General features: G+C 33.2%; 1 protein-coding gene and 1 long non-coding RNA gene across 2 annotated transcripts in view; both read right to left on the bottom strand.

The window, feature by feature from the left end:
- The window catches only part of LOC145261021 (uncharacterized), a 30,859-nt gene extending 7,799 nt beyond the window's left edge, over positions 1 to 23,060 (bottom strand). The window contains exon 1 of the long non-coding RNA XR_013864384.1: positions 22,927 to 23,060. This is a non-coding gene — a long non-coding RNA (uncharacterized LOC145261021). The remainder of the gene's footprint in view (positions 1 to 22,926) is intronic.
- The window catches only part of LOC145261018 (uncharacterized), a 174,720-nt gene that overhangs the window by 97,923 nt on the left and 49,633 nt on the right, over positions 1 to 27,164 (bottom strand). The gene's annotated exons all lie outside the window — the stretch shown is intronic.

Below are 27,164 nucleotides of genomic sequence, written 5' to 3'. Positions count from 1 at the left end.
CAGTAAAATACATATTGCTGTAAGATTATTCTTAAGTTTATCCTTATATCTTAACAAGGGCAGTCAACACGTCGTTTTCCAGAATTAAACTGAATGGACAACAGGGCTTTAGGCTTTCTATCATCACTTCTTCTGACTATGTGCCCAGACCAATATAGTTGAGACTGCTTCAGAATTGCCTCCATTCCATTGATTTCACACTTAACAAAGAGGTCAACATTGGTCACCTTATCTGTTAAAGTAAGCCCACATATTGTACAAAGACAACTTTTGTGAAAAATATCTGTCTGATATGTATGAAGTAGGGAGTCCAGGTCTCAGCATCATACAAAAAAATCGTGAGACCAACAACTGGGTACACTAATTTTAGTTTCCAATTTTACACTTATTTCATCTCACAGTTGGTGTCTAAGTTTAACAAAAGTTGCTGTTGCCTTAGCAATACTATTTACAATTCGGTTAAGATTAGCATCTGAGTTTACTTTGCTGCTTAAGTACGTAAAAGACTTAACATATTTCAAATTCTTTCCATCTACTGTAATACTGTTGTCTGAAAAAGAATGAACTGATGGACTTTGTTTCACATCTTGGATCTATTGTCGATTGAGGGAATGCTGATGAACTATTTCAGTTTTCATAATGCTTATGGTGAGTCCAAATGCCTTACTGGCTTCAGAAAATCTACTGTCAAGCTCTTGTGCTTTGGCATATGATGTCGTAACTAGAACAGCATCATCTGCAAATAGTATGTCATGTATTATTATCAATTGAACACTTATCAAAATCACTATATGCATGTGGAAGCATAATGAAACAGTACAGAGCAAAAAAAAAAACTGGTGTAAGGACACATCTTTGTTTTGCACCATTTGAGATGTTAAATAAATCGGAAGCATTCCAATCTGAGGCCAGAATGCCTGTCATACTTTCAGGGAAAAATATGATGACATTGAACATCTCATTAAGTATCACCAGTTTTTCTAACACCTTCCAAAGTGTTTCTCTGTTAACAGTATTGTGAGCTTTAGTTAAGTCAATTTACTGTTTTTTTCCAGTGCTTTCTCAGTCACTTGACATAGGGAAAAGAACATGTGCTGATCTAAAGCCGCACTGTGATTTAGGATATATATCATCAATCAGATATTCGTTGAATCTATTCAGAATTAAACAAGACAAAATCTTTCCAGCAATACAAAGAAGAGAAGATCCCATGAGAATTGTCCCAACACTGTTGACATTGTTTATTCTTGCACAAATGTTTTATGCTTGCATCCTTAAAATCGATCTCTCCAGATGATTTTGAAGAATTGTTGTAGCTTTGTAATCAACTTCTGGCCTCCATACTTGTATATTTCTGGTGGAATACTATCATTCCCAGGAGCTTTACCTAATGTCAATTGCTTAATACTATCGATGATTTCTTTTAAAGAAGGTTGCACAGTAAGATGTGACAGTATGAGACAGTGAGGAATTGATGCATTTGCACCCTCATCATCAGTGGAGGTAGAATTTAGCACTGTCTCAAAATGATGTTTCCACCGCAACAATATTTCATTCTTCTCAGTCAACAGTGTTGAACCATCAATACTAAGTACTGGAAATGGTCCACTTCTCTTGGGGCCATATACTTTCATCAAACCATTATAGAACATTTTGGAGTTTATATATATATATATATATATATATATATATATATATATATATATATAAAACTGTGTAGCAAGATCATAAAACAAGATGTAATTACCCCCTCCCAAAAAAGTATACCTTTATCCCCCCCCCCCTAAAAAAAAATACGAAACACAAAGGATTTATCTCTCATAATAAAATAAAATAAAATAAATAAAAATTTCATTCAGTGGAGAAATGCAAAAAAAAATTTTTGAATACAACAAATGAAAACTGTTTGATGTTTTTAAAAAAGAAAAAAAAGAAAAGAAAATTATGGAAATTTTGTGCACACCCAATATCTTCATTTCTATCCTGGGAGTTCATGCGTTATTCATTCAGATGAAGAGCCTTAAAATAAATGTAAGCACTCACACATGATTTTCTGTACAAAATGCAGTCTCTAAATAAAATACAAAGTCAGCAATTATTAAGCTGATTATCAGTTAAACTTCAACAGCTGGCGCCTTCTATTTCAATTTTTTTTTTTATTATTCTTTAACTTTTAGGCAAACTTCCAGGTTGACAAAAACTTGCCAAAAGCAAAAATTAGGTTGGCGAATGGAGAGAAAAGGTTGATGAAAATGTTCATAATTGAAAACACTTTTGAAAACGGAATTAAATATTTAAAATGAGCATAAAAAATACTTTCAATTTTTCTTTTGATATTCTTAGTATATTCTTACCTTTTTTAAAACAGGATTTTAAAATGTGAATTTAATCATTACATAGGGATGAACAACAACTTTTGAATTTTGCAAGTGTCACAAAGCCACGCCTCCTTAACTTACAAACTATGGTAACACAAATGTGTAATAATCCAGATTTTTTTAAATTAAAAAAAGAAAAAACTTCTGAATTTCAATTTTTTTTCAATATTAATATTTTTTTAATATCGAAAGTACTTATACAGTTTGAGATCCAATTGCCACTTCAATTATTCCTGAAATAAAAATAACTGGATTTACTTGAATATTTGCAATCAGTATAAAATTATCTCCTCTGTTTTCTATCTCTGTATAGTATACTCCATTGTTCAACTTGGGCAAAAGTACATACGGACACTAAATTTCAAAGATAAAACAATTTTTTAATTTGTGGGCAGAGCAAAGAGTCGGATATTTTTCTTTTTGTTTTTTTTTTTCGGAAGCTATCTTTAAACTACAGAAGCCCACTATTCAACATACCTCTCAAAAATAATATATTTTGTGTTGCCAATTTTTCAAACATTTATTAGATTAATAAATCATTTTTACTACCACATCTATAATAAATGAAACAAATATTTAACCTAAAGAAATTTGCTTGATGAACAATATTTTACTTATATATGTATTTTTTAAATTTGCAAAAATAAGGAGCCCGTTCAACTAGAAGTTGATTTTTCTTTCTAACAAACAAAGGAAAATACAAGCAATTATCTCCCAAAGTTATTTATTTAAACATATACATGTTTTTAAAAAAATTGACAGCATTGATTAGTTAGGGGGAGGGGATATAAAAATAACCCCACAAAAGAACGGTCACCTGTAAAATTTCAAATTACTAAATAGATAGTATAAAGGATCTGTTAAACAAAGTTCATGTAGACAATATATTCAATTTTCTGAAAATTTTACGACTTTACAAAAATTTTGAAGAAAGATAATAGATTCCTATTACTATCCATTTAAAAAAAAAGAAAAAGAACCCATATGATCCAATACTGCTGGAAATAACCTATATATAAAAATCTATGATAAATAACCTTTCATGAGATTAAATGATCTAACAGGATTGATATATCATTAAAAAAAATCAACCAATAAAAACCAACCAAAATTTCAAGTCAGAAATTGTTTAAGAGAAAGATTATCCCTTAACATTTTCAATGCAGAAAATTCTATTGATGCTAAGAATATATTTTGGTGAAATTTGGAAAATATTACATTTTTACACCATTACCTTATTGTTTGGTCATTAATTGAACTATTAGGTTGGTGCAAAAACAATATCGTTTTCTCTCATATGTTACTTTTATATATGATTTCTGAATTAATTCATTGGTATAAATAGCCATGTTATATATCATTTTGAAGTGCATTTTTCACTTTATCGAACTGTGTTATTCGTTATCATTCTTAATCTCTTCATTCATTTTTTTTGCAAGCTTTTCGACAGCATGGACAAAATTCAAATCCACACAATTTTCTTGTTCAATTTCAAACTAGGCCGAAAAGCTGGCGAGACAGCTTGTGATAACAATGATGCATTCGGCCCAGAAACCACTAACGAACGTGAGGCACAACAGTGGTTAAAGAAATTCTGCAATGTGACGAGAGCTTTGAAGATGAAGATGGTCGCAGCCGGCCAACTGCGGTTGATAATGAACATTTGAAAGCCTTAATTGAAGCCAATCCTCGCAAAACCATACAAGAAGTTGCTGTTGGATTTGAGCTCGACCACTCAACAATCATTCGCCATTAAAAGCAAATAGGGAAGTCAAAAAAGTTAGATAAATGAGTGCCGCATGAATTGAACGATAATCAAAAAAATTGTCGTTTTGAGGTGTCTTCTATGCTCCTGATTGTGATATGTGATGAGAAGTGGATCCTCTACGACAACCAGCGACGTTTGAAATAGTGGTTGGATGTCGAAGAAGCTCCACAAGACGAAATTGCACCAAAAAAGGTTATGGTGATTGTTTGGTGGTCTGCAGCCCATCTTATCCATCACAGCTTCTTGAATATGGGTGAAACGATAATGGCGAAGTACTGCCAATAAATTAATAAAATGCACCAGAAGCTCCAACGTATGTGCCTGAGATTGGTCAATATGAAGGGACCAATTCTCCTCCATGACAACGTTCGCCCGCATATTATTCAACTGACCCTGCAGAAGCTGAACGAATTGGGCTATGAGACTCTACCTCATCTCTGCCTCATATTCACTTTGCACACCAATTATTACTTTTTCCAGCATCTCGGCAACTTCCTGCGTGAAAAATGCTTCAAAAGCAGAAATGATACCGAATCAGCCTTCAATGTCTTCATCGCTTCCAGGACTCTGGATTTCTATGCTAATGGGATAAATAAACTAGTTTGGCAAAAATGTGTCGATTCTAATGGTTCTTATTTTCATTAATAAAGTTTATTATGAAAGGAGTTATCATCTTTTAAAGTTGAATGTCAAAAATCGACATTATTTTTTCACCAACCTAATTATTTTGAAAATATTTAACTAATTGTTGCTAAGGTACAAATGTTGTTTTTCTTTAATATTTTTAAAATGAAAAGGAAAAAAATACCTGTAAAAATCTTTCAATCTCAACCAAATAAGGATTTCCTAAGAATTTTAAAGCAGTTGAAATGCTACCAAATTTCTTTCAACTTTCAAAAAGTCACAAAGTAATTCTTTTTTTCAACTATTAACAAAAGATTATGACTGACTTATTTCTGAAGAAACAGAAAGGCATTATTGTTACATACATTTAGGTAGTTAAATTATTTTTTTAAATAAGATTTTTTTGGACACTTTACACAATAAATGACTGTCACGTAGTGGCAAGAAACACAGGCAGATGTACGAGAAGTGGCCACACACTTTTATTAATATAGACATTAATGTCATCAGGTATATTTAAACAAAAAGGGAATGCATGATTAACCAAATAGATACTGCAGCTGACTCTGATAGCAGCTTTGTTGAATTTAAATCCAATCAGATCAATTGCAGTCCTTTATGGGATATGGATAAAAATAGCAACTTGTGTTTAAGTGTACACACAGTTTGTGTAAAAGATGTGTAAGACAATGAGATGGGTGAGAACTCAGATGTGGAGAATTATTCTGGATCATGAATCTATTGAGTTAGTTCAGAAGTTTTGCTACCTGGGTGATAGAATTGGAAGAGACAGAGAAACTGTTGTATGGAAGTGAAATCTGGTTAGTGAAGGTTAAAGACATGTGTTGCATGGAAAGAAATGATATGAGAATGATTGATATGATGAATGTTTTATGTCAGTTTTAAAGACAAGCTTTAAATCTGATGATCTCAGAAGAAGATTAAATCTGTACAGTGTAGGGAGATGTGTACAAAATAGGAAATTTTGATAGTAAGGCAATGTTGAAAGGATGAATGTGAATGCTAGGGTTAGTGACTATAGAACAGTTGAGGTAGCAGTGTCAATTCATAAGGCAAGGTTAAGGAAAACATGGGAGGATGTGATAAAGATCGATCAGAAAGAAATAAGAATAAATAAGAATCTTGCGAGAGATAGGTAAGTTTATGAATCAATTTCTAAGTCATCCACCACATGTCAGCGTGTAAAACAGACGTTAAACAAGGTATGATGATGGCTTTTAAAATTATCAATAAATATTGCGTTTGGCTTTAAGCAGATCAAAAAAGGTTGATATACCATAAAACAGACAAACCAGTGAAGAAAAATAACAATCAAAATCCTTATTATCATGAACAATTTCCACTGTAGATTAGGAGGTGGCAGTGGTAAAGTGGATGATGACCTGATGACCTGGGTGTGCCAAGTTTGAATCACATCGGTTTCACAGCACCATTTTCTCTTATGGATGCAGGCAACCTTCACATGGTCCTTTCTGTAAGTACCTGATTCTAGAAGGAATTAGGGGAATTATTGCCAACAACAAAAGATTATATTATAAGGATTCATACAAATTTCATTTTTCTGTAAATCTATCATCATCATCATCATCATCACCCATTGTCTCACTTTATTTCCCTTGGTCAGCGGTACCTATTTACTTGCCACAACATGAGTAAAGTTAGACACAAGGTCAGTTTTTAAATTAGAAAATTCTCATCTCTGCAAAATTGCCTCAGTCTCAAAGGATTTCTTGTCCATTGAGCAGGACTTGGTTAATATATATTCTGTTCAAATTCCATTGTCTAAAATACTTGTTGATCATTTGCATTTAAGTTTCCTTGGATCATCAAACTTTTCTTTTGAAAGTCTCTGCATTTTTTTATTCAAGAATCATTTCTTTCAATATGACCAAACCAATGTAACTATCTCACCATCAAGAACTCATCATCAAATATTCAGGATGTTAAAGCGAATATTCCATGTCTGATATAACATTACATATCCATCTGATTATTGCTCTGTTAGAATGTTGCAGACAAATGAGTAAGAACTAAGTGGACATTCAGTATTCACCTCCATAGAGCATCTCACTTTTACCACTACCACTATATACCTGCAGCTCGAATTCTATTCTAGACTTACCCATTTGTGGAATATAATACTGCAGGGCTGCTTCTCAGCTGACTATAACATAGTCACTTTCAAGTCTAATGTAAACAAGTTCTTGTTGAGCTGCCCTCTTAAATAATCAAAATTTGCCCAATTTCCACCATTACCAATTATAATGATGCTGTCTCATTGGCCACTTGACACTCATTAATCCTTATCCTCAAGTGGCCTTTAGGACTAGTAAAACAAATATCAAAATCGGCAATGCTGATTTTACTCTAATGATAAAACTTAACTCGCAACTACCTCCAACACTAAACATATTCGCAAGATAACAAAAGGAGTTTCCCCACTTCCAGACAGTCGTTGTCCAACTTCACTTCAGTTTCAAGTTGGTAGTCAAGTGAACATACTTGCCATAGACACATTCTACAATTATAGTTGTAGTTTAATGGAAGCGTTTAAGACAAGCGACTACTTTTTTTTATGGACTCATAGTATGCATAGACTGCATCATATGCCATTAGATCCCATTCTTTTCCTGCACATAGCAAAGAGATATTGGCTGGAATCTTTCAGCTGTTGTAGTTTTGAGCCACTGATCATCACTTCTGACCCTTTGAATGTTTAATGCTACTAAGACAAAGCTCCTTTCCTTCAACAATTACGAATAACATTTCAAACTACTAATTGCTATGGATAATGACACTAGCTGAGAGATCATCATTCAAATTCCTTAAACTAACATTCACAGGTAATATAAATTGAAATAAATACATAGAAGATATTGTCAAGGCTGCTATAAAGAGGGTGGGCTCCCTCTACTGCACTAGGAAATTACTCACATCTATATATCTCTACAACAAGGTCACAATTCGTCCATGTACGGAGTACTGTTGCCACATTTTGATGGATGCATCAATCACTAGTCTTTCTCTATTGAACAGGGTCCAAAAATGAGCCTCCAATAGGCCCTGTACTATTAATCAAGCTGCCCCCTCATTACAATTGCATCCCTATGCCTGTTTTACAAGTACTTTAATAGAATGTGCCCTAACAAACACGTAGCGCTTGTATCCCCCTCAACATGATAACACCGACTAACCCAACAAGCAGCAAAATCCAACACTTTTACTATAGATGTCTCCCAATGCAGGAGAACCTTCTACTCTGAAAGTTTATTCCCTCAAATTGTTAGGCTTTTAATTCTCTCCGACTGTACTAACATGCAGAAATTTAAGTGTAATGTGAACAGACATTTCGCTGCTCAACTGCCTTTTTTTTTCTTTTTTTTTTTTTTTTACACAGTGATCACCACTTATCAAGGCCCAGAAGCCACTCAGGGATAAGGGTTATTGCAAGTACATTAAGTTAGTGAGGAGATTTGCTGAAGTGTTTACTTAAGGGGGCGGTTCATTAGGAATTTGTTAAGATTGGACTTGAAGACATCCAAATTGTAGTCCGGAGGGAAGCAGGCAGACGGAACAGAGTTCCACAGGCGTGCAGTTCTAAGAAAGAAGCTTTGTTCATGGAATCCGCGTTTTGATTTAGGTACAGATATAGAGTGGGGGAAATTTTTCACAGTGGATTCAGCTAGACGGGTGTTTCTCGTGAAAGATTGGCGAAGGGGGACCAGAGATTGGAGTTCAGACGAGCATCTGCCATGGAAATAACGATAAAACAAGGACAGGCTCGCAACGTCTCTTCTGTGGGAGAGAGGTTGCAGGGTAGAGAAAAGGGCATCCCCCACTAAGCCATGAAGTCTATTTTGTACTCTGTCAAGGCAGGATAGGCTGTTTTTAGCAGCTCCTGCCCAGATATGGCAACAGTATTCCATCCTTGGACGTACTTGGCTTTTATATAGATAGAGAATTGCATCAGTAGTGAGATACTTCTGGAGCGGTAGAAGGATCCCACCATCTTTCCAGCGACCTTGGCAACAGACTTGATGTACGTGTTCCATTTCAGATCAGGAGTAAAGGTCAAACCCAGAAGCTTGTCAAAACACGGAGCCTCTCCCAGACGAGAGCCATCCATCACAATTGATGCCAGATGGGGATCAGAGCGTTGATGATGTAAGGATAGGAGTTTGGTTTTGGATGCATTAAAGGTAACCAGCCACATCTTCCCTCACTGAACCACGCGATCGAGATCAGAGGAGAGAGAATCAGAGAGAACTTTGTCATTTACAGCCTTTGATGTGTTGCCGTAGATGGTTGTGTCATCAGCATAGATGTCAACGAATGATTTAAGTATGTGTTTAGGGAGGTCATTGATGTAGATCAGGAAGAGAGTTGGGCCCAGGATTGACCCCTGGGGGACTCCAGCATTTATATTGCAGGCCTCCGATTTTGTGTCCATCGTCCACTACTCTTATGAGCCTATCGGAGAGAAATGATTTAATGATTGAGAAAACATTTCCTGTTATACCGTAGCTGGAAATCTTGTGAAGTAGACCCTTATGCCATACCTTGTCGAAGGCTTTTGATATGTCAAGAGCAATTGCCCTAGAAAGAAAGCCTTTGTCAAGAGATTCACTTATCCTGTGGGATATAACTGTCAGCACATCTGCGGTAGATCTTGCAGAGCGGAAACCATATTGTGTGTCACTAAGAAGGTTATTCCTGCTGAGGTGGTTGACTATTTCTCTATTTAATATGGATTCCAGCAACTTACTCATAACACAGAGGAGACTTATAGGTCTGTATTGAGAGGGAGATGACTTATCACCTGAATTCTTAAATATAAGGCAAACTGAAGAGGTCTTCCAGGGAGTTGGAAAGTCAGCGCTTAAATAGTTTCGTAAGTATGGGAGCAAGTTCTGTTTGAAGCTTTTTTAACACTATAATTGGGATGCCATCAGGGCCAGTTGCTTCACTGGAATCTAGGTTCTTTATTAGCTTGGCGACCTCATGCACGGATATTTGTATGCTACCCAGCTTGTTCTGTGTTATAGGAGGAAATATGGGGAGTTGATGGCCTTCGTCGCATAGGGTAGAATTAGCTGTAAAGTTCTTTGCAAATAGTTTGGCCTTGTCTGACGCTGACGAGATGACCTCTGGTCCATTTATAATGGTTGGTATAGAACGCACACTTCTGTTCAGGATCCTATTTGTTATTTGCCAAAACTGGTGGGATCCAAGCCGCTGATCAGCTACCTTGGATTTAACAGACTGGGCATATAGCTCTTTTGCATTTTTTATTACTCTTTTACAGTGGTTGCTGGCAGACCTGAAAGCAGCTTTAGTTTCAGTGCATCTATTACGTTGGTAGCTATGGAAAAAGTGATTTCTGTGCGCGATAGCAGCAGCACATTCTGGGGAGAACCATGGCTGGCTGTTAGGTTTTTGTTGAAATTTTTTGGATGGTATGAATTGGTCTATGCCTACAATTAACCATTCGGTCAGATCTGATACTATAGAGGACACATCCTTTTTAAACATGGAGTGCAGAGGTAAATCAGATATGAATGTACGGAAGCTATCCCAGTCAGCCATAGAGTATCGGTATACAGTACGGTGGAGGGGTACGTCTGGGGGCTTCTTACATTTCGTTTTTTGAGTGTCCCTGTAGGTAATGACTCCTAATTCAATAGGAGGGGGAAGTGGTATACAAACCGGGATGGGGGAGGTTCAATTATATTCAGCCTATCATTCTCATATTTTTCAATTAGGAGTTAAATTTGAGTCTTTGGGACATATAATCAAGAAATTAGGTTAGGTATCATCAGATCTCTACACATCATTAAGCAGTGAAGGTAACAAGTATCTTAAAGAATTGGAACAAGTAATAACAAAAACTTGCTAAGTTATCACATATTTTAACAAACTGCAAATGTATGTTATGCTTATGATTTTTTTAGATAAGGATTGATAATTTGTATTATAAGGATTATTTGTACTACTGTTCTCATTTTTAATTTTAAACAGAATCTTTTATTTAATCCACATGGGTAGCGTGCTTTTGATCCATCAGCCACAACTTTGAGTAAGGATCTGTGCCATATTGTATAAAGTACTAGATAAAATTAATTTCTAAGTAACATGCTTCTAGAGTTTGAAGGTTCAATTCTCAGTGCAGTCATAGCTGACAGAACGAGAGCATGCTATCCCTGTTGATTAAATAAAGGGTTCCATTTAAAATTCTATGCAGATTCCGAAGTTCAACAGAAAGATTCCAGAGTTCAACAAGATAATATCTGAAGAAGATCAGAGGTTACACTAGCATAAACATGAAAATAACACTCAAGATGAAAACAGTAGTTAGTTAATAATCCAAATAATATAAATGTATATTAACTGAATTATTTAGATTATTGTTTTTCTCTTAAACGTTGGTCTCACAACGATTCAGCTGATATAATCTCCGACCTTCTTCAGATGCATCTTCTCAAACTTGGAAATCTGCTCAAAATTTTGAATGGACCCTTTATTCAATCCACAAAGGTAGCTTGATCTTGTTCCATCGATCATGACTGGATAAAAGGAGTAATTCTGAAATATAGTCTTAATATCGCCCATACTGATGATTGAACCTTCAATTATTATTTAACACTTTTATCCGTTGTGTCATGGCTCTATGTTCATTTGAATCAATTGGAGGTTACACCAACCAAACCATTGTAACAATAATATCCAAGATGAGAACAGTAGTCTGAATAATCCAAATAATACAGATTATCAATCCTTATTTTAAAAAGAAACAAATTACGAAACAGAAAACTCCAATTTCTTAGTGGTTGTATTTCTTTTATATAAAAAAATAAAAATCAGTGAATCTGTTGTAAGATTCATTATTATTGCTCTACAAGTAGTACAAACAAGGGGGTATGGGTTCGTATTGATTAAATATTACTTAACTCAATGAAAACTGATTTATACATGTTGAAAATCTAATCAGGCAGATATAATTCATAATCGGATTACAAAGCTATTTACGAAAAGAAATCTTTTGCAGTTGAAATAAATCTCCATATTAATGAAATTATGAAACAACTTCACATGTGTCAGTGTTTGTGTATTTGCTTGTTTTTATTTCTCATGGCTATAATAATAATTACTAATATTACTATGACTCAAATATTTATTGAAATCAAGTGTGAAATAAAATAAATTTTTAAATTCCTATTTTTTTAAAATTAAGAACAAACCTAAATCTACCTGCATGTGTTTTGATTTGTTTTTAAACACATCTTCCATTTTAATCTTTTTATTTTCTTATAGTTAAAAAAAATGAATTACTTCATGATCCTTGAAAAATTGAAAGGAATTTGGAAGCATTTAAACTGTAAAATAAAATGTGATTAACCTCTGGTTTTAAAATTCTTTAAAGTTTTTAAACATTTTTACATTTTAATAAATCGAGATGAAAACAATATTTATACCTTAACAAAAATTAATTATAGTGTAGCAGTTACCTGATAAAGATCCATTTCTTTTGTATGTACACACAATCTCTAACTTAATAATTACTTATAATTTGGTTGGTAAAAATAGGGATGTTAAAACTTGTACAGAAATACATTGGCAATTCAAACACTTTTGGGTATATATAACTTTCACTCATTTCCATCCACCTACTTGGGTATGAAAATTTAGTTCCAGTTCCATATCACAAGAAGTCAGATTCTTAGATTGTCTTCTGTCATTATTTAAAACAGAACACAAGCTCCAAATGGGAGGAATAAATTTAAAACCTGTAATCAATTACATTTCTATTCTAATACACTCCTGCCAAATCAACTTGCCTTGAAGTCTTATATTCCTATGACAACAATGTTAAATAAAATTATATTTAATTGTAGAGAAGATGATGGAATTTTAATGGGAACCTGGTAACTTTCTTCCCCCCTTCATTTCAATCAGTCAGTAGATAAGTAGATAGCCAATTCAACAAAATGGCTATCTCCAATCTTCAATAACCATCTCTCATCTTCATAAACTCACGTGTCTACAATAGTCGGTAACTATTGGTTCTATTAACTATTCTAATGATTAAACTATATTGTAAGAATTCAAGTTAAATTTGAAAATCCATTTTTTAATAATAAATTACTCATATCTTAAATAAAAAAAAACTTAAGAAAAAAGAAAACGGTAAAATATAGAAATAAATAAATAATTAAAAAATAATGACAGTTAAAAGACTTCCAGACAATGCTAAGTAAGTTTAGCTAACAATTATATCCATCAGTTGCATATTTTTGCTTAGATTTAGCAGATGTTGACTGAATATCTTTTTTAATTCTCCGGAATATTACTAGGGGCATGAAATAAGTAATGCCCCTGACCCACTTCACATAGCAGTAGAGCAATGAAACTTGGCACAGTTATTAGTCTTTCTCTATATAGAAACCACCTAGAGTTATGCATTTCTTCCAGCGTTTGATGCAGCTCTGGAGACCGTTTTTGTAGAACATTCCAGGTTGGTTCTCCAACCACGATGTGACTTCAGAAATCAAGTCTACATCATCTGGGAAACGCCCTCCTTTCAAAAACAACTTGATGGCTGGGAAGAGGTGAAAGTCAGAGGGTGCAAGGTCAGGAGAGCAGGAAGGATGGAGGAGGAATTCATAACCACACGCTCATGCTTCTGATCTGGCGAGAGTTGTAGACCGGAGCGTTGTCCTGCAGGAGGAGGGTACCTTTGCTGATCTTGCCCCGCCTCTTGATTTTGATAGCTTCGCTTAATTTCCTCAAAAGTGAAGCATAATAGGCTCCTGTAATTGTGCTACACTTTGCCAGGAAATCTGTCATCACTACTCCGTCCTGGTCCCAGAAGACTGTGAGCATGACCTTGCCAGCGGAGGGCTGCACCCTTGCCTTCTTTGGAGGTGGTGAGTCCAAGTGCTTCCACTGCATTGACTGGGCTTTGGTCTCTAAATCATAGTGATGGACCCAGGTTTCATCCTGTGTAATCAGTCTTTTGAAAAACTTTGACTCATCTTCTTGGCACATCTCCAAATTCATCCTCAAGCACTCGATGCGTTCTCGCTTCTAGAATAGTGTAAGCAATCTGGGAATCCATCTAGCAGACACCTTATGCATATGCAAATGGTCATGAATGATAGTTTCCACAGACCCTGTACTAATCTTGACATTTTGGGCTATTTGGCGAATAGTAATGCGCCGATCTTCCAAAATGGCAGCCTCAACTTGATAGACAGATGCCTCATATATGGCAGAAGGCAGGCGACCAGGTCTGGGAGCTGTTTCCAGACTTCCGGCCATGTTTGAATTCACGATGTCAGCGTTTTACAAGGTCATATGATGGGGTATTATCACCATGTTTCTTTCATTTCATCAAAAGTCTCCTGTGGTGTGCGTCCTTTCGAATACAAAAACCGGATCACTGCTCGACATTCAACAGGCTCCATTTCACACCTGACTCAGTTCAAACACCTGTAAAACAGAAACCACAATTAGTTCAGAGCTGTAATTTGCCACATAACCCGTAGAGATATAAATCATTGAACATGCAAAATTTCAGCTAGATCAGACAACTGGAAGTGGGTCAGGGGCATTACTATTTGCACGCCCCTCGTATCAGTGAAATGCAGATTTTTTAAATATTATAACAGTTTGTTTTTATATTTGTTCCCATTAACAGGGGAGGGGGGCAGTTTTCTATAGCAATAGTCTTTGAAACTGCAGTGTATTACCACTGTCAGCTAAAGGAAGTATCTATCAGGCATGTGCATATAGTGTGTGGACGTACGGAGGTGAAACCTGGTAAGTGACGATTGAAGACATGCGTTGCATGGAGAGAAATGAGATGAGAATATGATAAATGTGTAATGCTAGTTTTCAAGACATGCTTAGATCTGATGACCTGAGAAGAAATCAGGAGAATATAGGGAAGTATGTGAACAGGAGACATTATTGGTTTGATCACATTGAAAAAAAATAACGCTTTGGTTAGTTGATGTAAAACAGTTGAGGTAGCAGGGTCCATTGGCAAAAGAAGGCAAAGGGAAACATGGAAAGACGTGATAAAGAAGGATTTAAGAGAAAGAGACATAAATAAAGACCTGGCCAGAGATAGATTAGCTTAGAAGTCAATTTCTAAAAGCTACACAACACATGCCAGCGTGTAAAATGGACGTTTTTTGTTGTTTTTTTTTTTTACATAGGCGGCACCACTTATCAAGGCCGAGAGGCTACTCAAGGATAAGGGTTCAAGAGTGTACAGTAGTCAAAAGGACAATATAGTAATCGATAGTAATGGAAGTTCGGTAAGTTTGTTAACTTAAATGGAATGGCTCATCAGAAGCTTGTTCATGTTGGACTTGAAGACAACCATATTATAGACAGCTGGAAAGCAGGAAAACGGAAGGCAATTCTAAGAAAACGGAAGGCAGTTCTAAGAAAGAAGCTTTGATCATGGAATCTATGTTAGGTTTAGGCACAGATAAAGAGTGGGGGGAATTATTGATAGTGTTTTCAGCTAGACGAGTGTTTCTTGTGAAAGTTTTGCAAGGGGGGACCATAGATTGAAGCTCAGTCGATCATTTTCCATGAAAATAGCAATAAAGCAGAGACAAACTCGCAACATCTGTTCTGTGAGACAGAGGTTGCAGCAAAGAGAAAAGAACATCTCCCACCAGGCCACGAAGTCTATTTTGAACCCTATCAAGGCAGGACAAGTCTTTTCTAGCAGATCCTGCCCATATGTGGCAATAGGGCACGTCGATTTTGGAACCCCGGTGAGGCAATGGTGATGATAGTTGGGTATTGACATAGAAAAGACTTACATGAAATATTATTCTTAAAATCGTTATCTTTGCTTGAGGAAATGACTTTAAAAGTTGAAAAATTGAAGCGATTAAAAGTTTTTTGGTGTATTGTTAAGAACGTCCCATCATCAAAAAAAATCCATACTGCTAAGAAAATGGAATCATTATTTAGAATATATTTTAAAGTACATTTTTAAATAAAATGAGTAGGGATAATGAATTAATAAAATAAATATTAACTGTAAAGGCAAAATTATGTTTTTTAAACAATAACGACCAAATTCACTTTTTCATTTCAGGAACTTTTTTTTGGGTGGAAACATTTTAGATTTCACCATCACAAAACACGCTCGTTATTGATATTAAAAATTAACGTTTGTTTATTATTTAATTTGAAAACATTATGATTTAGGCTTAATTATTTCGAAAGGAAAAACGAAAAAGACTTCTTTAAAATATATCTTATAATATTTCAAGTGTCTGCAGTGAATTTAAACATATTTGTTTTATCTTTTTTAATTTGTTTTTCTATTATGTTGGTGCAAAAATAATGGCATTTTTTGACGTTCAAATGAACGTAAAAAACATTATTTTTGCACCAACTTAATATTTCACATCAAATTCTATTTGAAATTTTTATTAAAATATAGTAGTACTCCAATTTTATATTAAAAAAAAAAAAATAGTCCATACAATTTTATTCTACACAATCTTTACGAAACATAACCATGTAAATTTTCAAGTTTTTCTACTTAATAAAAAATACTTTGGAGAAATTAGTGTCAAATTTTAATTTCTTTTATTTTTAGGGAGTAATTGTTTTTAAGCAGTGTTTTTCTTCTAAAATTATAGTTTTAAAATCAGATAATCCACAAAGATTAATACGAGTAAATAAGGAAACTCCTTTAAAGGTTTTTCATTATTTGTGCATCTATGCTATTGTGCTAAAATAACTTTGTTATTTAGAAAGCCATTCTTAATATGGGAAGGAGGTCGTATTGTAACTATTCTGTACTTTCACCTAAAAATTTAATAAACAAAAATTTCATAAAAATTAAATTTAATTTGAAAAGACTATTAAAAATAGCATAGTAACATAGATGCACAAGCACTGTTTTTTTCAAACTCTAAACACTAAACACTCGTTTAAAATGGCACAGCTACAGCAAGAATGAATTTCTTTATGGATAAATTCATGTTATCGAAGGAGGAGCTAAAATCTGCTAAAAATGTCTAAACTAAACACTACTATGCCCCTGATTTGGTTTGGTAATACATCTAATTCAACTCTACAAAGTTTTTCATTATTTCTTATAACTAGCACTTATTATTTTACGTATGAAACTGGAAGATAGCCTAATACAGTTTCCTTCAGTTATAATCCATTTATTTATTTTACTTTTCAGATTAGAATCTCAGTAAAAGCACAACACTCAGTTTTAACCTGTGGTTCAAAAATTTGCTGGTCCACCTTGTCATTTGGCTGAAACAGCACCCCCAACTTCCCGACAAGTCATCCAGTTTAGTTAGTTCCTCGAAAACAGTTATGCCCACTTAAAAAAATAGCGAGATTTCTAAGTTAATTGCCAAGGAAATAATTAGTATTTGGCAAGCAGTCAATCTATAATTGCTCTTGTTAAGGTAACAATATATAGGACAGAAGGTCAATATATTTTGCTATAAGAGGGCCAAACAGATTGACAGGAAATCTCTTGCAGCAATCAAAGTGAAAAGAATGAAGGAACAGCTAGACAGACTGTTTGATTTATCTTCTTGTAGCTGTAAACTTTCTGTCTTGAGATATGATGACTTTGCAGTAAAGTGCAAGACAGAAAATTGTCAAACAAGGCACATAATCTGCACTTGTCCTCCTAACAAGGAGGTAAAATTAATTCTATAGATTCAGCAGCAATTATGTTCCTTTTTTGTGGAAAATAAAATAATATATTGGTATTTATTATGTAATCTGGCTCTATTATTAAACATGCAAATTTTCTAATTTTCAGGTTCCACTAGAAGAACTGCCATTTACAGCAATTTTTAAATTAATTGATGGAACAACAAAAAGCTTAATAACATTTACTGGTCCTTTGGGGAAACTTTGTATCAATAATTATCAAGATTTGCCCCAAGTAGAATTCTAAAAAATTAGTGTCCCTCCTGATCATCATTATCTGACAGCAGAAGAAACAAATAATTTAAGTTTGAAGACCAGAGGCTACTTTTTGAGTATACTGTTGGAATTTCTTGTGGAGAAGTTAACTTAGAAAATTGCGCCCTTGAATCAAGGAAGATGGCTAATATAAGCCACAAGATTAATGTGTTTATGGACTAGAGTTGTCTATCCTCAACCACTATGATAAATTAAACATTTTGGTCGAATTTATCATCCAAGTGTATGCAGTTAGTTGCTTTGAGATAAAAACTGACAATATTTTTTTTAACCAACAACAGTATATTTTTAATATGATTCAGAGAACAAAACAGTTAACTGAAATTCAAATTACTGTTTTAAACTGGTCAAAATGTAGTGCTTTTACACTACTTCCGGAAAACATAATATTGATGATAAACTCAGATGAATTGGATGTGAGAGAAGAGGGCATTCAAACGATTTTGTCCATAAGGTAAATAAATATTTATCCATTAAATTTTAATAGTTTTCTTAATTTACCCAAACAATAGTTAGTTTTATTCATATTACATCGCAAAAATATAAAAAATAAGTGTTTTCAAATAATTGTTTTTTTTGTGTGTTTTTTTCCAGAAATAGTGAACAACTCAAAAAAAAAAAAAAAAAAAAAAAAAAAAATGAAAACGATTACAGCTATCAATTTTGCAGCCACACACTGGTGAAATTTGATTGATTTTTCTCAAAAAGTTGTATATAGGCAGGAAGCAAGACATAGACACATTATTACAAAGTCATTGTGCCAGCAAATTAGACTTTCATTTTCCTCAAAAGGAAATTATACAGAAAAATTTTGTTCTAAGTTTATATTATTGCGTTTAATAAAAAAAATTAAAATACATGATTCTGTAACTTGTATCAAGTTGTTATATTGTGTAATACATCTCCACATATCTTTTTGAATTGTGAAATTTAAAAGACTTAGTTGCTAATTAGCTTTTTTTACAATTTTTTTTAATCAATGCAGTAAAAGTTGAGATATTTTGGTAGTTGTGATTCATAATTAAAATTATAATTCATGTATTTATTTTTCTTTTAATGTATTCCATATAAATATATCAATTTTAATTGAATATTTTATAAAAATAGTGAAATTTCAAAGTCAGTGTTGTGAAAAATGCTATGAAAATGAAAGATTTTTCAGCATTTTTCTACACGATTTTTAAAATTAAATGCTCAATTTTCTGTTCAAGATGGGAATCTAATTTTTGGTATATGTTCTTATCACATCAAATCCCAACTATCATCACCAGTCCCATGTTGATTTTCTAAAAAAAAGTTGCAAATCGACCGGTCCTAATGTGGCAACAGTATTCCATCCTTGGACATACCTGGCTCTTACATAGAATAGAGAATTGCATCAGCAGTGAGATATCTACTGGATCGATAGAAGGATCCGACCATTTTTCCAGCGGCCTTGGCAACAGATTTGATGTATGTATTCCATTTAAGATCAGGAGTAAAGATCAAGCCCATATTATAATGATGTCGATAAGAGTTTTGTTTTACAAACTGATCAAAGATCTTTTTTGGCAGTATTTAGTTTATTGAAAGGCATTTTTGTACATGTGGGCAACCAATTATAATGGAGAGTAATGATACTGCTGGGATATGATTTTAATGTTGAATAGTTACCATTAGAGAAAATGGAACTTCCTGAAAAGCCTATTACAGGAATCTAGAAAACCACTGGAGAATGCATGATTTACAGTAATAAAATCTGACAACCGTTATGTATCATTTAAGATGACATTCAAAAGGATTTGTGTAAGGGATTAAGAAAATGAAAGATCTGAGAAGTGAATGAAAATAAAAAATTATTTTCTCCTAGCTAACACTTTCACTTCTCAAACTTATCACAATCTCTCAAAATGTGAACCGGAGGTTGGATTTGGGGTGGCATAAACTGTGACAAAATGATTGCTTATTTAATATTTTTAACTAATTAGAGACAATATATCTCACTGATAAATGAGAAAGATTTGTGATTTATCATACCTATATTACCATCAAAACCTTTCTTTAAATATATTTATTAATTTTCAAGTGAAATAATTTAAATGAAAACTGTTTGGAAATTTACAATAGATTTATATGTACATTCAAAAAGGATACTTTGAGCTGAATTAATAGCTGCTGGATGGCAAGTAGTTTTTTTACTTGTAATAATAATTTTAATTTAAAAAAATTAACAAAAGCATAACAATTTCTGATAGATTTCGACATTTTCTTTTCATGGATTCTACAGCGGTGATCAACTAATTTAACATATTTGGAATGAAAAATAACAATTGGGTACTAGTACAGCTTTTGAACCAGACAAAATCGATTTTTTGTTTGTCATCTTCCAGTTAATTGTTTATGTAAACAGCCGAAAAATGCCGAAGCACTTAGCGAGTTACAAGGCAATTTTTTTTTAAATGCTTGTACAGCTTTTGAACCAGACATAAACTGAACATTTTTTTAAAACCCTAACCCGATCCTGACCTTGTACGTTTTTGTCTTGTTCAAAGCTATACCGTACCAGAATGAAAAATAAAATTAAAAAACAAAAAAATGTAAAAAAAAGAAAAGAAAAAAAACGCTGTTCTTTATAATCTTTCGTTTATTCATGAAAAGAAAAATCACAATTTACTAGGAAAAAATTAAACTTTTAACTTTTCTGTAAAAAAATAAATAAAAAAATTAACATACAGCGAATGTTTTTTAAAAAAAATTTTAATTATTATTTTGTCAAAAAGTTACCTTGTTTTGATTTGGCTTTGTTACAGCTGTTCACCTATATTTGTTAGGAAAAGTCAGTTTTGTCTCATTCAAAAGCTGCGGCAATACCAATCGATTGTATTTCTCTATAACATATTTTTTTAATAAATTAAAAAAATAAAACGTTCCACTTTTTTTAATCATAAATTTTTGCCTATGTCGAATTTTAAGGAAGGAGTGAGGAGTAAAAACTATGAAAAAAAAGTTTGCTTTTATATCATTTTATTTCTTGTATACACGGGGATATAAAAATATGAGCAAATGATACTGTAAAAATAAAATTAAAATCACAAAATCCTTTTTTTTTACTAGCAGTTCCACCCAGCTTTGCTCAGGCCCTACATACTATTAATAACTTTATGTGCATATATATATTAAAAAATGTGAATATGTACGGTAATGCCTTTCTTTATAATAGGCTTCCTTAAGTATCATAGAGAAAAGTTGGTAGAGACCGCAGACGTCAATGTTTTTAAACTTTTACTCCAATTTTGACCCTTTAACATGTATTGTGTTGGGCTCAAATTAAATTTAAATGTTCGACCTATGTTCAAGTAACCTACATCTAAAATTTCAAGTGTTTAGACCCAAAATTGGTGGAGGAGTTTGGTAGAGTATGCAAAGGTCAACTCTTTCAACTTTGACCACTTGCCAGCCAAATTTTTTCCCAAAAACTGATTAAAAAGCTTGCTGTATGTCTGAATACCATTTATGTAAAATTTCAAATCTTTAGACCCAAAATTGGCTTAATAGTTTGCTAGTGACTGCAAAGGTAAGATCTTTTGAACTTTGACCCCTTGGAAGCTAAATTATCAGCAAAAACATGATTAAAACGCTTGCCCTATGTCTGAATGCACTTTATGTAAAATTTCAAATGTTTAGACCTAAAATTGACTGAGTAATTTGATAGAGACCGCTGAGGTCAGTTTTTTTTTTTAACTTTGACCCCAATTATGATCCCTTAACATTTATTGGTTTGAGCTCAAATCAAATTATAAAGTTAGATCCATGCCCAAGTAACTTATATCTAAAATTTCAAGTGTTTAGACCCAAAATAGGCAAAGGAGTTTGGTAGAGTTCTTAAAGATCAAATCGTTGAAGTTTGACCTCTTAATAGCATAATTTCTGACCCAAAACCGATTAAAAAGATTTTCCCAAATCTCAATACCCCTTATGTAAAATCTCGGGTCTGTAGACTGAAAATTGACAGAGTTATTTGGTAGGGAAGTGTACACAGACAGAATTTTCACTTTTATAGATATATAGATTTACTAGAATGAGCATCTGGCGTTGCCCAGGTGTTTGCAGTTGTATGTTGAGCAGAAAAAAAGAAAAAAAAAGTGGTAGTAGGAAGGCAGGCTCGAACCCGTACCACGAAGGAGGAAAAGAATGTGGAAAAAACCTGACGTCTTTGCTGTTATGACCACCGCCAAACCAGAAGTGACGTAGGATTAAACTAAGGCTACACAATCAAAAAGAGGGGATGGCTTTTGAAAATATTGGTGAAAAAAGCGACCCCTCCCTGTAGGAAAGTGCTTAGTTGAGAATGAAGAAATTAATGTTTTTAAACAATTTTTCGGTATTTGTTGTCTGAGGGGTCGAACTTCAAAACGATACTAATCTTGTGAAAATCCGTTGCCTCTGTCACAAGTTTTAGGCAGACATGCAAACATACATATATACATACATTTATGTATTAATAACTCAAATTTTCGACCCAAACCGATTAAAAAGCTTGCCCTATCTCTGAATACCCGTTATGTAAAATTTCAAATGTTTAGACCAGAAATTGTCTGAGAAATTTGGTAGAGATGGCAGAGGTCAAATTTTTTAAAACTTTGACCCCTGTTATGACACTTTAACATTTATTGTTTTGGGCTCAAATCAAGTTATTAAGTTAGATCCATGTCCAAGGAACCTATATCTAAAATTTCAATTGTTTATACCCAAAATTGGCGGAGGAGTTTAGTAGAGTTCTCAAAGGTCAAATCGTTGAACTTTGACCTCTTAAGAGCTAAATTTCTGTCCGGAAACAAATTACAAAGATTTTCCCAAATCTCCATACCCTGTATATCAAATTTTGAGTCTGTAGACTGAAAATTGACAGAGTTATTGTGTAGGGAAATGTACACACACACACACACACTTTCCCTTTTATAGATATATAGTTTGCAATGCTTACAAAAATAATCACATAGCTAAAAAAAAAAAAAAAAGGAACTGGTAAAACAAAAATTAAAGTAAAAAAAAAAAAAAAGGAACTGGTAAAACAAAAATTAAAGTAAAAAAAAAAAAATTTAACTCCCAGGCAACGCCAGGTTGGAACAGCTAATGAAAACATGAGAAAAGTGAACTTACAGTCATGTTATTTACTCAAATTGCCGGTAAGTATTAAAGCCATGTAAAATCGTACACATTTTTTATAAAACGTCACAAGATGTAAACACGAGTAACAGAGTACAGACACCTTCTGGAAAACACTCACGGTCTTCAAACTAGGTAGGTATATAGTATATATATAAATGATAGAATACTTTACAACAGTTTATTTTGAAGGGAGTGGTTTGACAGGGAAGGGAAACAAATGATATAAAACTGAAACTAAATAAAGCATAAGAAATAAAGGAAACGTGAAATGAGCAACAAGAAAGTTTGTTGAAGTAAAAGTTAGTCATTCATGACAAGTGTTTTGGGTAGAGTTGAAGTTAGGTCACGGGGTGGGACTTCCACCCGTGCTAATAAAAATAGTACAACAAATATTGTTGTGTTTGGGATTTAGTTTTAAATAATGGTTATTTCTCCTTTGACTGTACTTACAATTGTTTAAACTGTTTGGTAAGGTTAAACATGTTAGATCAGTCAACCATGAGAACATGCAGGAAAGAAAAATAAAATCTAATGAGGAATGACGTCATCAGGGATAAGGGTAAAGATTTGCTAAATCATGAATACACAAACTGGAAGCGAGTTGGAAAACGCATATGAAGATGGACTTTTAAACCAAAATAAGATCTCTCATTCTTTCTCTCTTACACTGTGTCGATGTGAAACTAATTAGACCAACTGTCCAGTGACAAATAATCTTTGAGTTAGTGCTATCCATTTCACCACTGTAAAAGTGTAATAGCCGGAGTTAAGCGTAGGTATATGGAGATGATTAAAAATTACATCACAGAAATTAGGAACTCGCGATTTCTGGAAAATCTATAATATTCTGGTTAACAATATTAAATCAACAATTCCCACATTATCTAACCATCATGAAGTTGCTTGCATGGCAACGGGCAGGGCTGAATAATGGGTTACCCAAAACTCCATTATGGATTCCGCAAACCAATCTGTCACTAATTTTCCAAAATTGATAAAAAACACCTTAAATGATTTGACAATCAACCCCTCCCATATCCTAGTTATCATAAAAATAAAACTTGACATCTCCAAAACATATGAATTATTGATTGAACCAAATTATTATGACATCATAAGTAATTTTTCTTATGGTAATATTTTAGTCTCTATTTATAATTATTGGATGTAAATGGCTTCCCAATCTCTTAATACTTGGTAGATTTTCTGGAAATTAATTTGTATTCGACAGCTTAAATACTTCTAAATTCCTTTTCAAATTTCGAAGGAGAGTAATCTAATCTTTGTTTCTACTATAAACATGAGTTAAAATGGCTGACGAAGAAACATAACATATCATACCACATTTAATTTTGTAATGAAATCATTTTTTAAATAGTTTGATTCCGTATTTTATGCTATTTTATTTTTTATTACAATAAATAATTGATGAATAGTAAATTAAAAAATAATATGTACGTCACGCAGTGATGAGCTAGGGGTGTCAGAAACTTTGTAAAAAATATTGAATAATTCCACCCCGTCTTTCCAAGCTTATAACTACTCGAAACATGTAATTCAAACCATATTTTTTTTCAATTAAAGGAGCAAGAACCAAGGTTTCATTTAAAAAAAAAAAAAAAAAAAAACAATCAATATAGATTTTTAAAAAAAGGTTTTAAACTTCGGACTTTACAGGTAAATCTCTAAAAAAACACTACTTTTTATTGTTTAATTTGAATATATTATTTATTGATCTTTTATCTTCAATTTGTGATACATAACACTTTGATGAGTAAATTAATTATTTACTTTTTAATAGACATTTGAAAATGGGGTGGGGCGTGAATTAAAAAAAAAAACGTTTGTCTAAAATATTATATTCAGTTTATTGGAAAGGGCATAAAATTTCACATTGACCCTGAAAATATCGTAAAAATAGAATCAATAGAAACATTTTGATAGATTTTTAAAGTTTAAAAATTGAAAAATACTGAACTTTTAAAATTCAATTAATTTCATTACTTTTTTTAAAAAAATAAAGAAATAATATTTCTATTACTTTTTATACAACTTTAATAGTTTATTTTGGAAGTATAATCCATAAATAAAATAAAAAAAAACCACTTTTAAAAGAGAAATTACGAGTTTTTTATATTTTATTCGCAGTTTCGTGTTGGGGTGTCAAAAATTCCTACAAAAATTATGATACACCTAGTGATGAGCAGCATGCACACAGGAAAAGTGGTCACACAGTTTTAATATATAGATTAATGAAAAACGTTTTTCCCATGTATTAGTCTATTTGAACATGCCCGGTTCTATATACAATAACTTTTATAGGATTTCTATTGAATAAACGGATTCATTTTATAAGAAATTAATTTAGAAACCAAAAGATTTTGTTTTTTAATAAATAAAAACAATATAAATCAGATATCTTGGTTATATCAGGTCATCCTCAATTATAGACATGATGGATGTCAAAGATATCCAACTTCTGGTGTTAAATGGAGTCGGTTTTAAATGTCTTGATTTGTAAACTGAAAACACTAGTCATATGATGCATAGTTAATGAGTTCATTATTTCATCATTTGTTTTTTCAATAAATGAAAATAAAAATTTATTTAAAAAAAAAAAAAAAAAAAGAAGACTTTTTTAGCATTGAATTTGATTTCTAAATTTATTTCCTGTATTTTCATTCAATGATTCTTTCTAATGCAGAAATAATGAATCTATTCAGATTCATTTTGTATTTGTATCAGCTATCACCCTGGTTAGGTTGAGCCGATCTTCATCTCGAGCAAGTAAAATGTCTGAGTATTTTTAGCTGATCCTGAGCTAGGTTACATGATATGGTGAGTCAGATGTTGCTGCTAGATCATCTCTTATTGTTGCCACCTATGTTTTCAGCTTCCACCAACACGTTTGCACCAACCAAAAAGAGAAGGGGGAAGAACTCATGAATTCATGCTCCGAGCATCAAACTGCATGCCTGATGCATCTTAGATGGTGCTGGAGAAATACAAACAGAAAGAGTCAGAAATTCAGTCATTATTAGCATAGCTCATGAGTTTGTACTCAATCCATAATGCAGCAGTTTAGAATACAACAAAAATAGCCATTATCAAAGACTCCATGCCTATGCAGATTAACCACTCTCAGATTAACCACTCTCATTGGTTATGTTTTGCAAGCATGGAGCAAGATAGTCCACACTACAGTTTGATAAATACATCTTTGGTAGCCATTGAGAGCTTTCATTGATATGCTTATGATTGTGAGAAGAACAAAGGCAGACCTTGTAATTCCTATATATCATAACTTGATTTCATTGTTGACAAATAGCATTGCAAGTTGATACTACTACCAAATAGCAGTGGACTGCATTGTTTTGGAAGCGGAGAGTAGGATTGGATACATGGATACTGATGTGTAGATAGAAATGATTGTCACACCATCAATTGTGTCCGAAGAAAACTGTGACAATGTTGACAGGTTAAAAAAGGTTGATATGCCACAGAAGCAAAAATGGAGATTCAGAGGGTGAAAAAGAAAAGAAAGAAAAGGCAGAAAAGGAAAGAAAGAAAAAGTTTGAACTGTGTTAAATGTTTGTAGAGGTCAAAACACAAAACGAACTGATAACAAAATATTCTGTTTTTTCTTAAAGCAAGCCTTTGAGTTATTTTGAGCCATAAAAAGAAGTATTGATTTGATAATAAATTCACTTTTCCCAAGGAATTGATGAAATAAAATCAACTAACATTTTAATAATAATAATAATAAAATAAAAGCAATGGCTTTTATCCAGGCATATTAAACATTTCCCATTAAGGGTGATCCTGTCAGAGAACCATGTCCAGACAAGAACATTAGGATCTTGACTGATGTTGTTCATAGGGGTAATCAATAGTGTGTTGCTATTCAAACACCAATTATGGGCAAAACCAAATTGAGCAGACTGATTGGCAAGTGGTGAATTATTTGTCAGGGTTGAAAGGGGGAACCACACACATCCATGGCGATAACTAATAATTAAATTACTTGGATCCTTCCCCATGGTTGAAGTTGATATGAGTTAAACAAAGGAAAATTGTGATTATCGCAAATCTAGAAAATGCCTTTACAATTATAAATCCCCTCTCTGTCAGAGTAACAGTGATAGATTGAATCCCATGAAGAAGAAGGAGAGAAGGGCAGACTTCTAGATCCATTGACCACTCATGGTCTTGCAGAATCAGGTTTTGTA

The sequence above is a fragment of the Euprymna scolopes genome, chromosome 37 (genome assembly GCF_053919585.1).
Source record: "Euprymna scolopes isolate OS-2025 chromosome 37, ASM5391958v1, whole genome shotgun sequence".
Taxonomy (NCBI): Eukaryota; Metazoa; Mollusca; class Cephalopoda; order Sepiida; family Sepiolidae; genus Euprymna; species Euprymna scolopes.
This window is presented reverse-complemented; position numbering and strand designations above follow the sequence as displayed.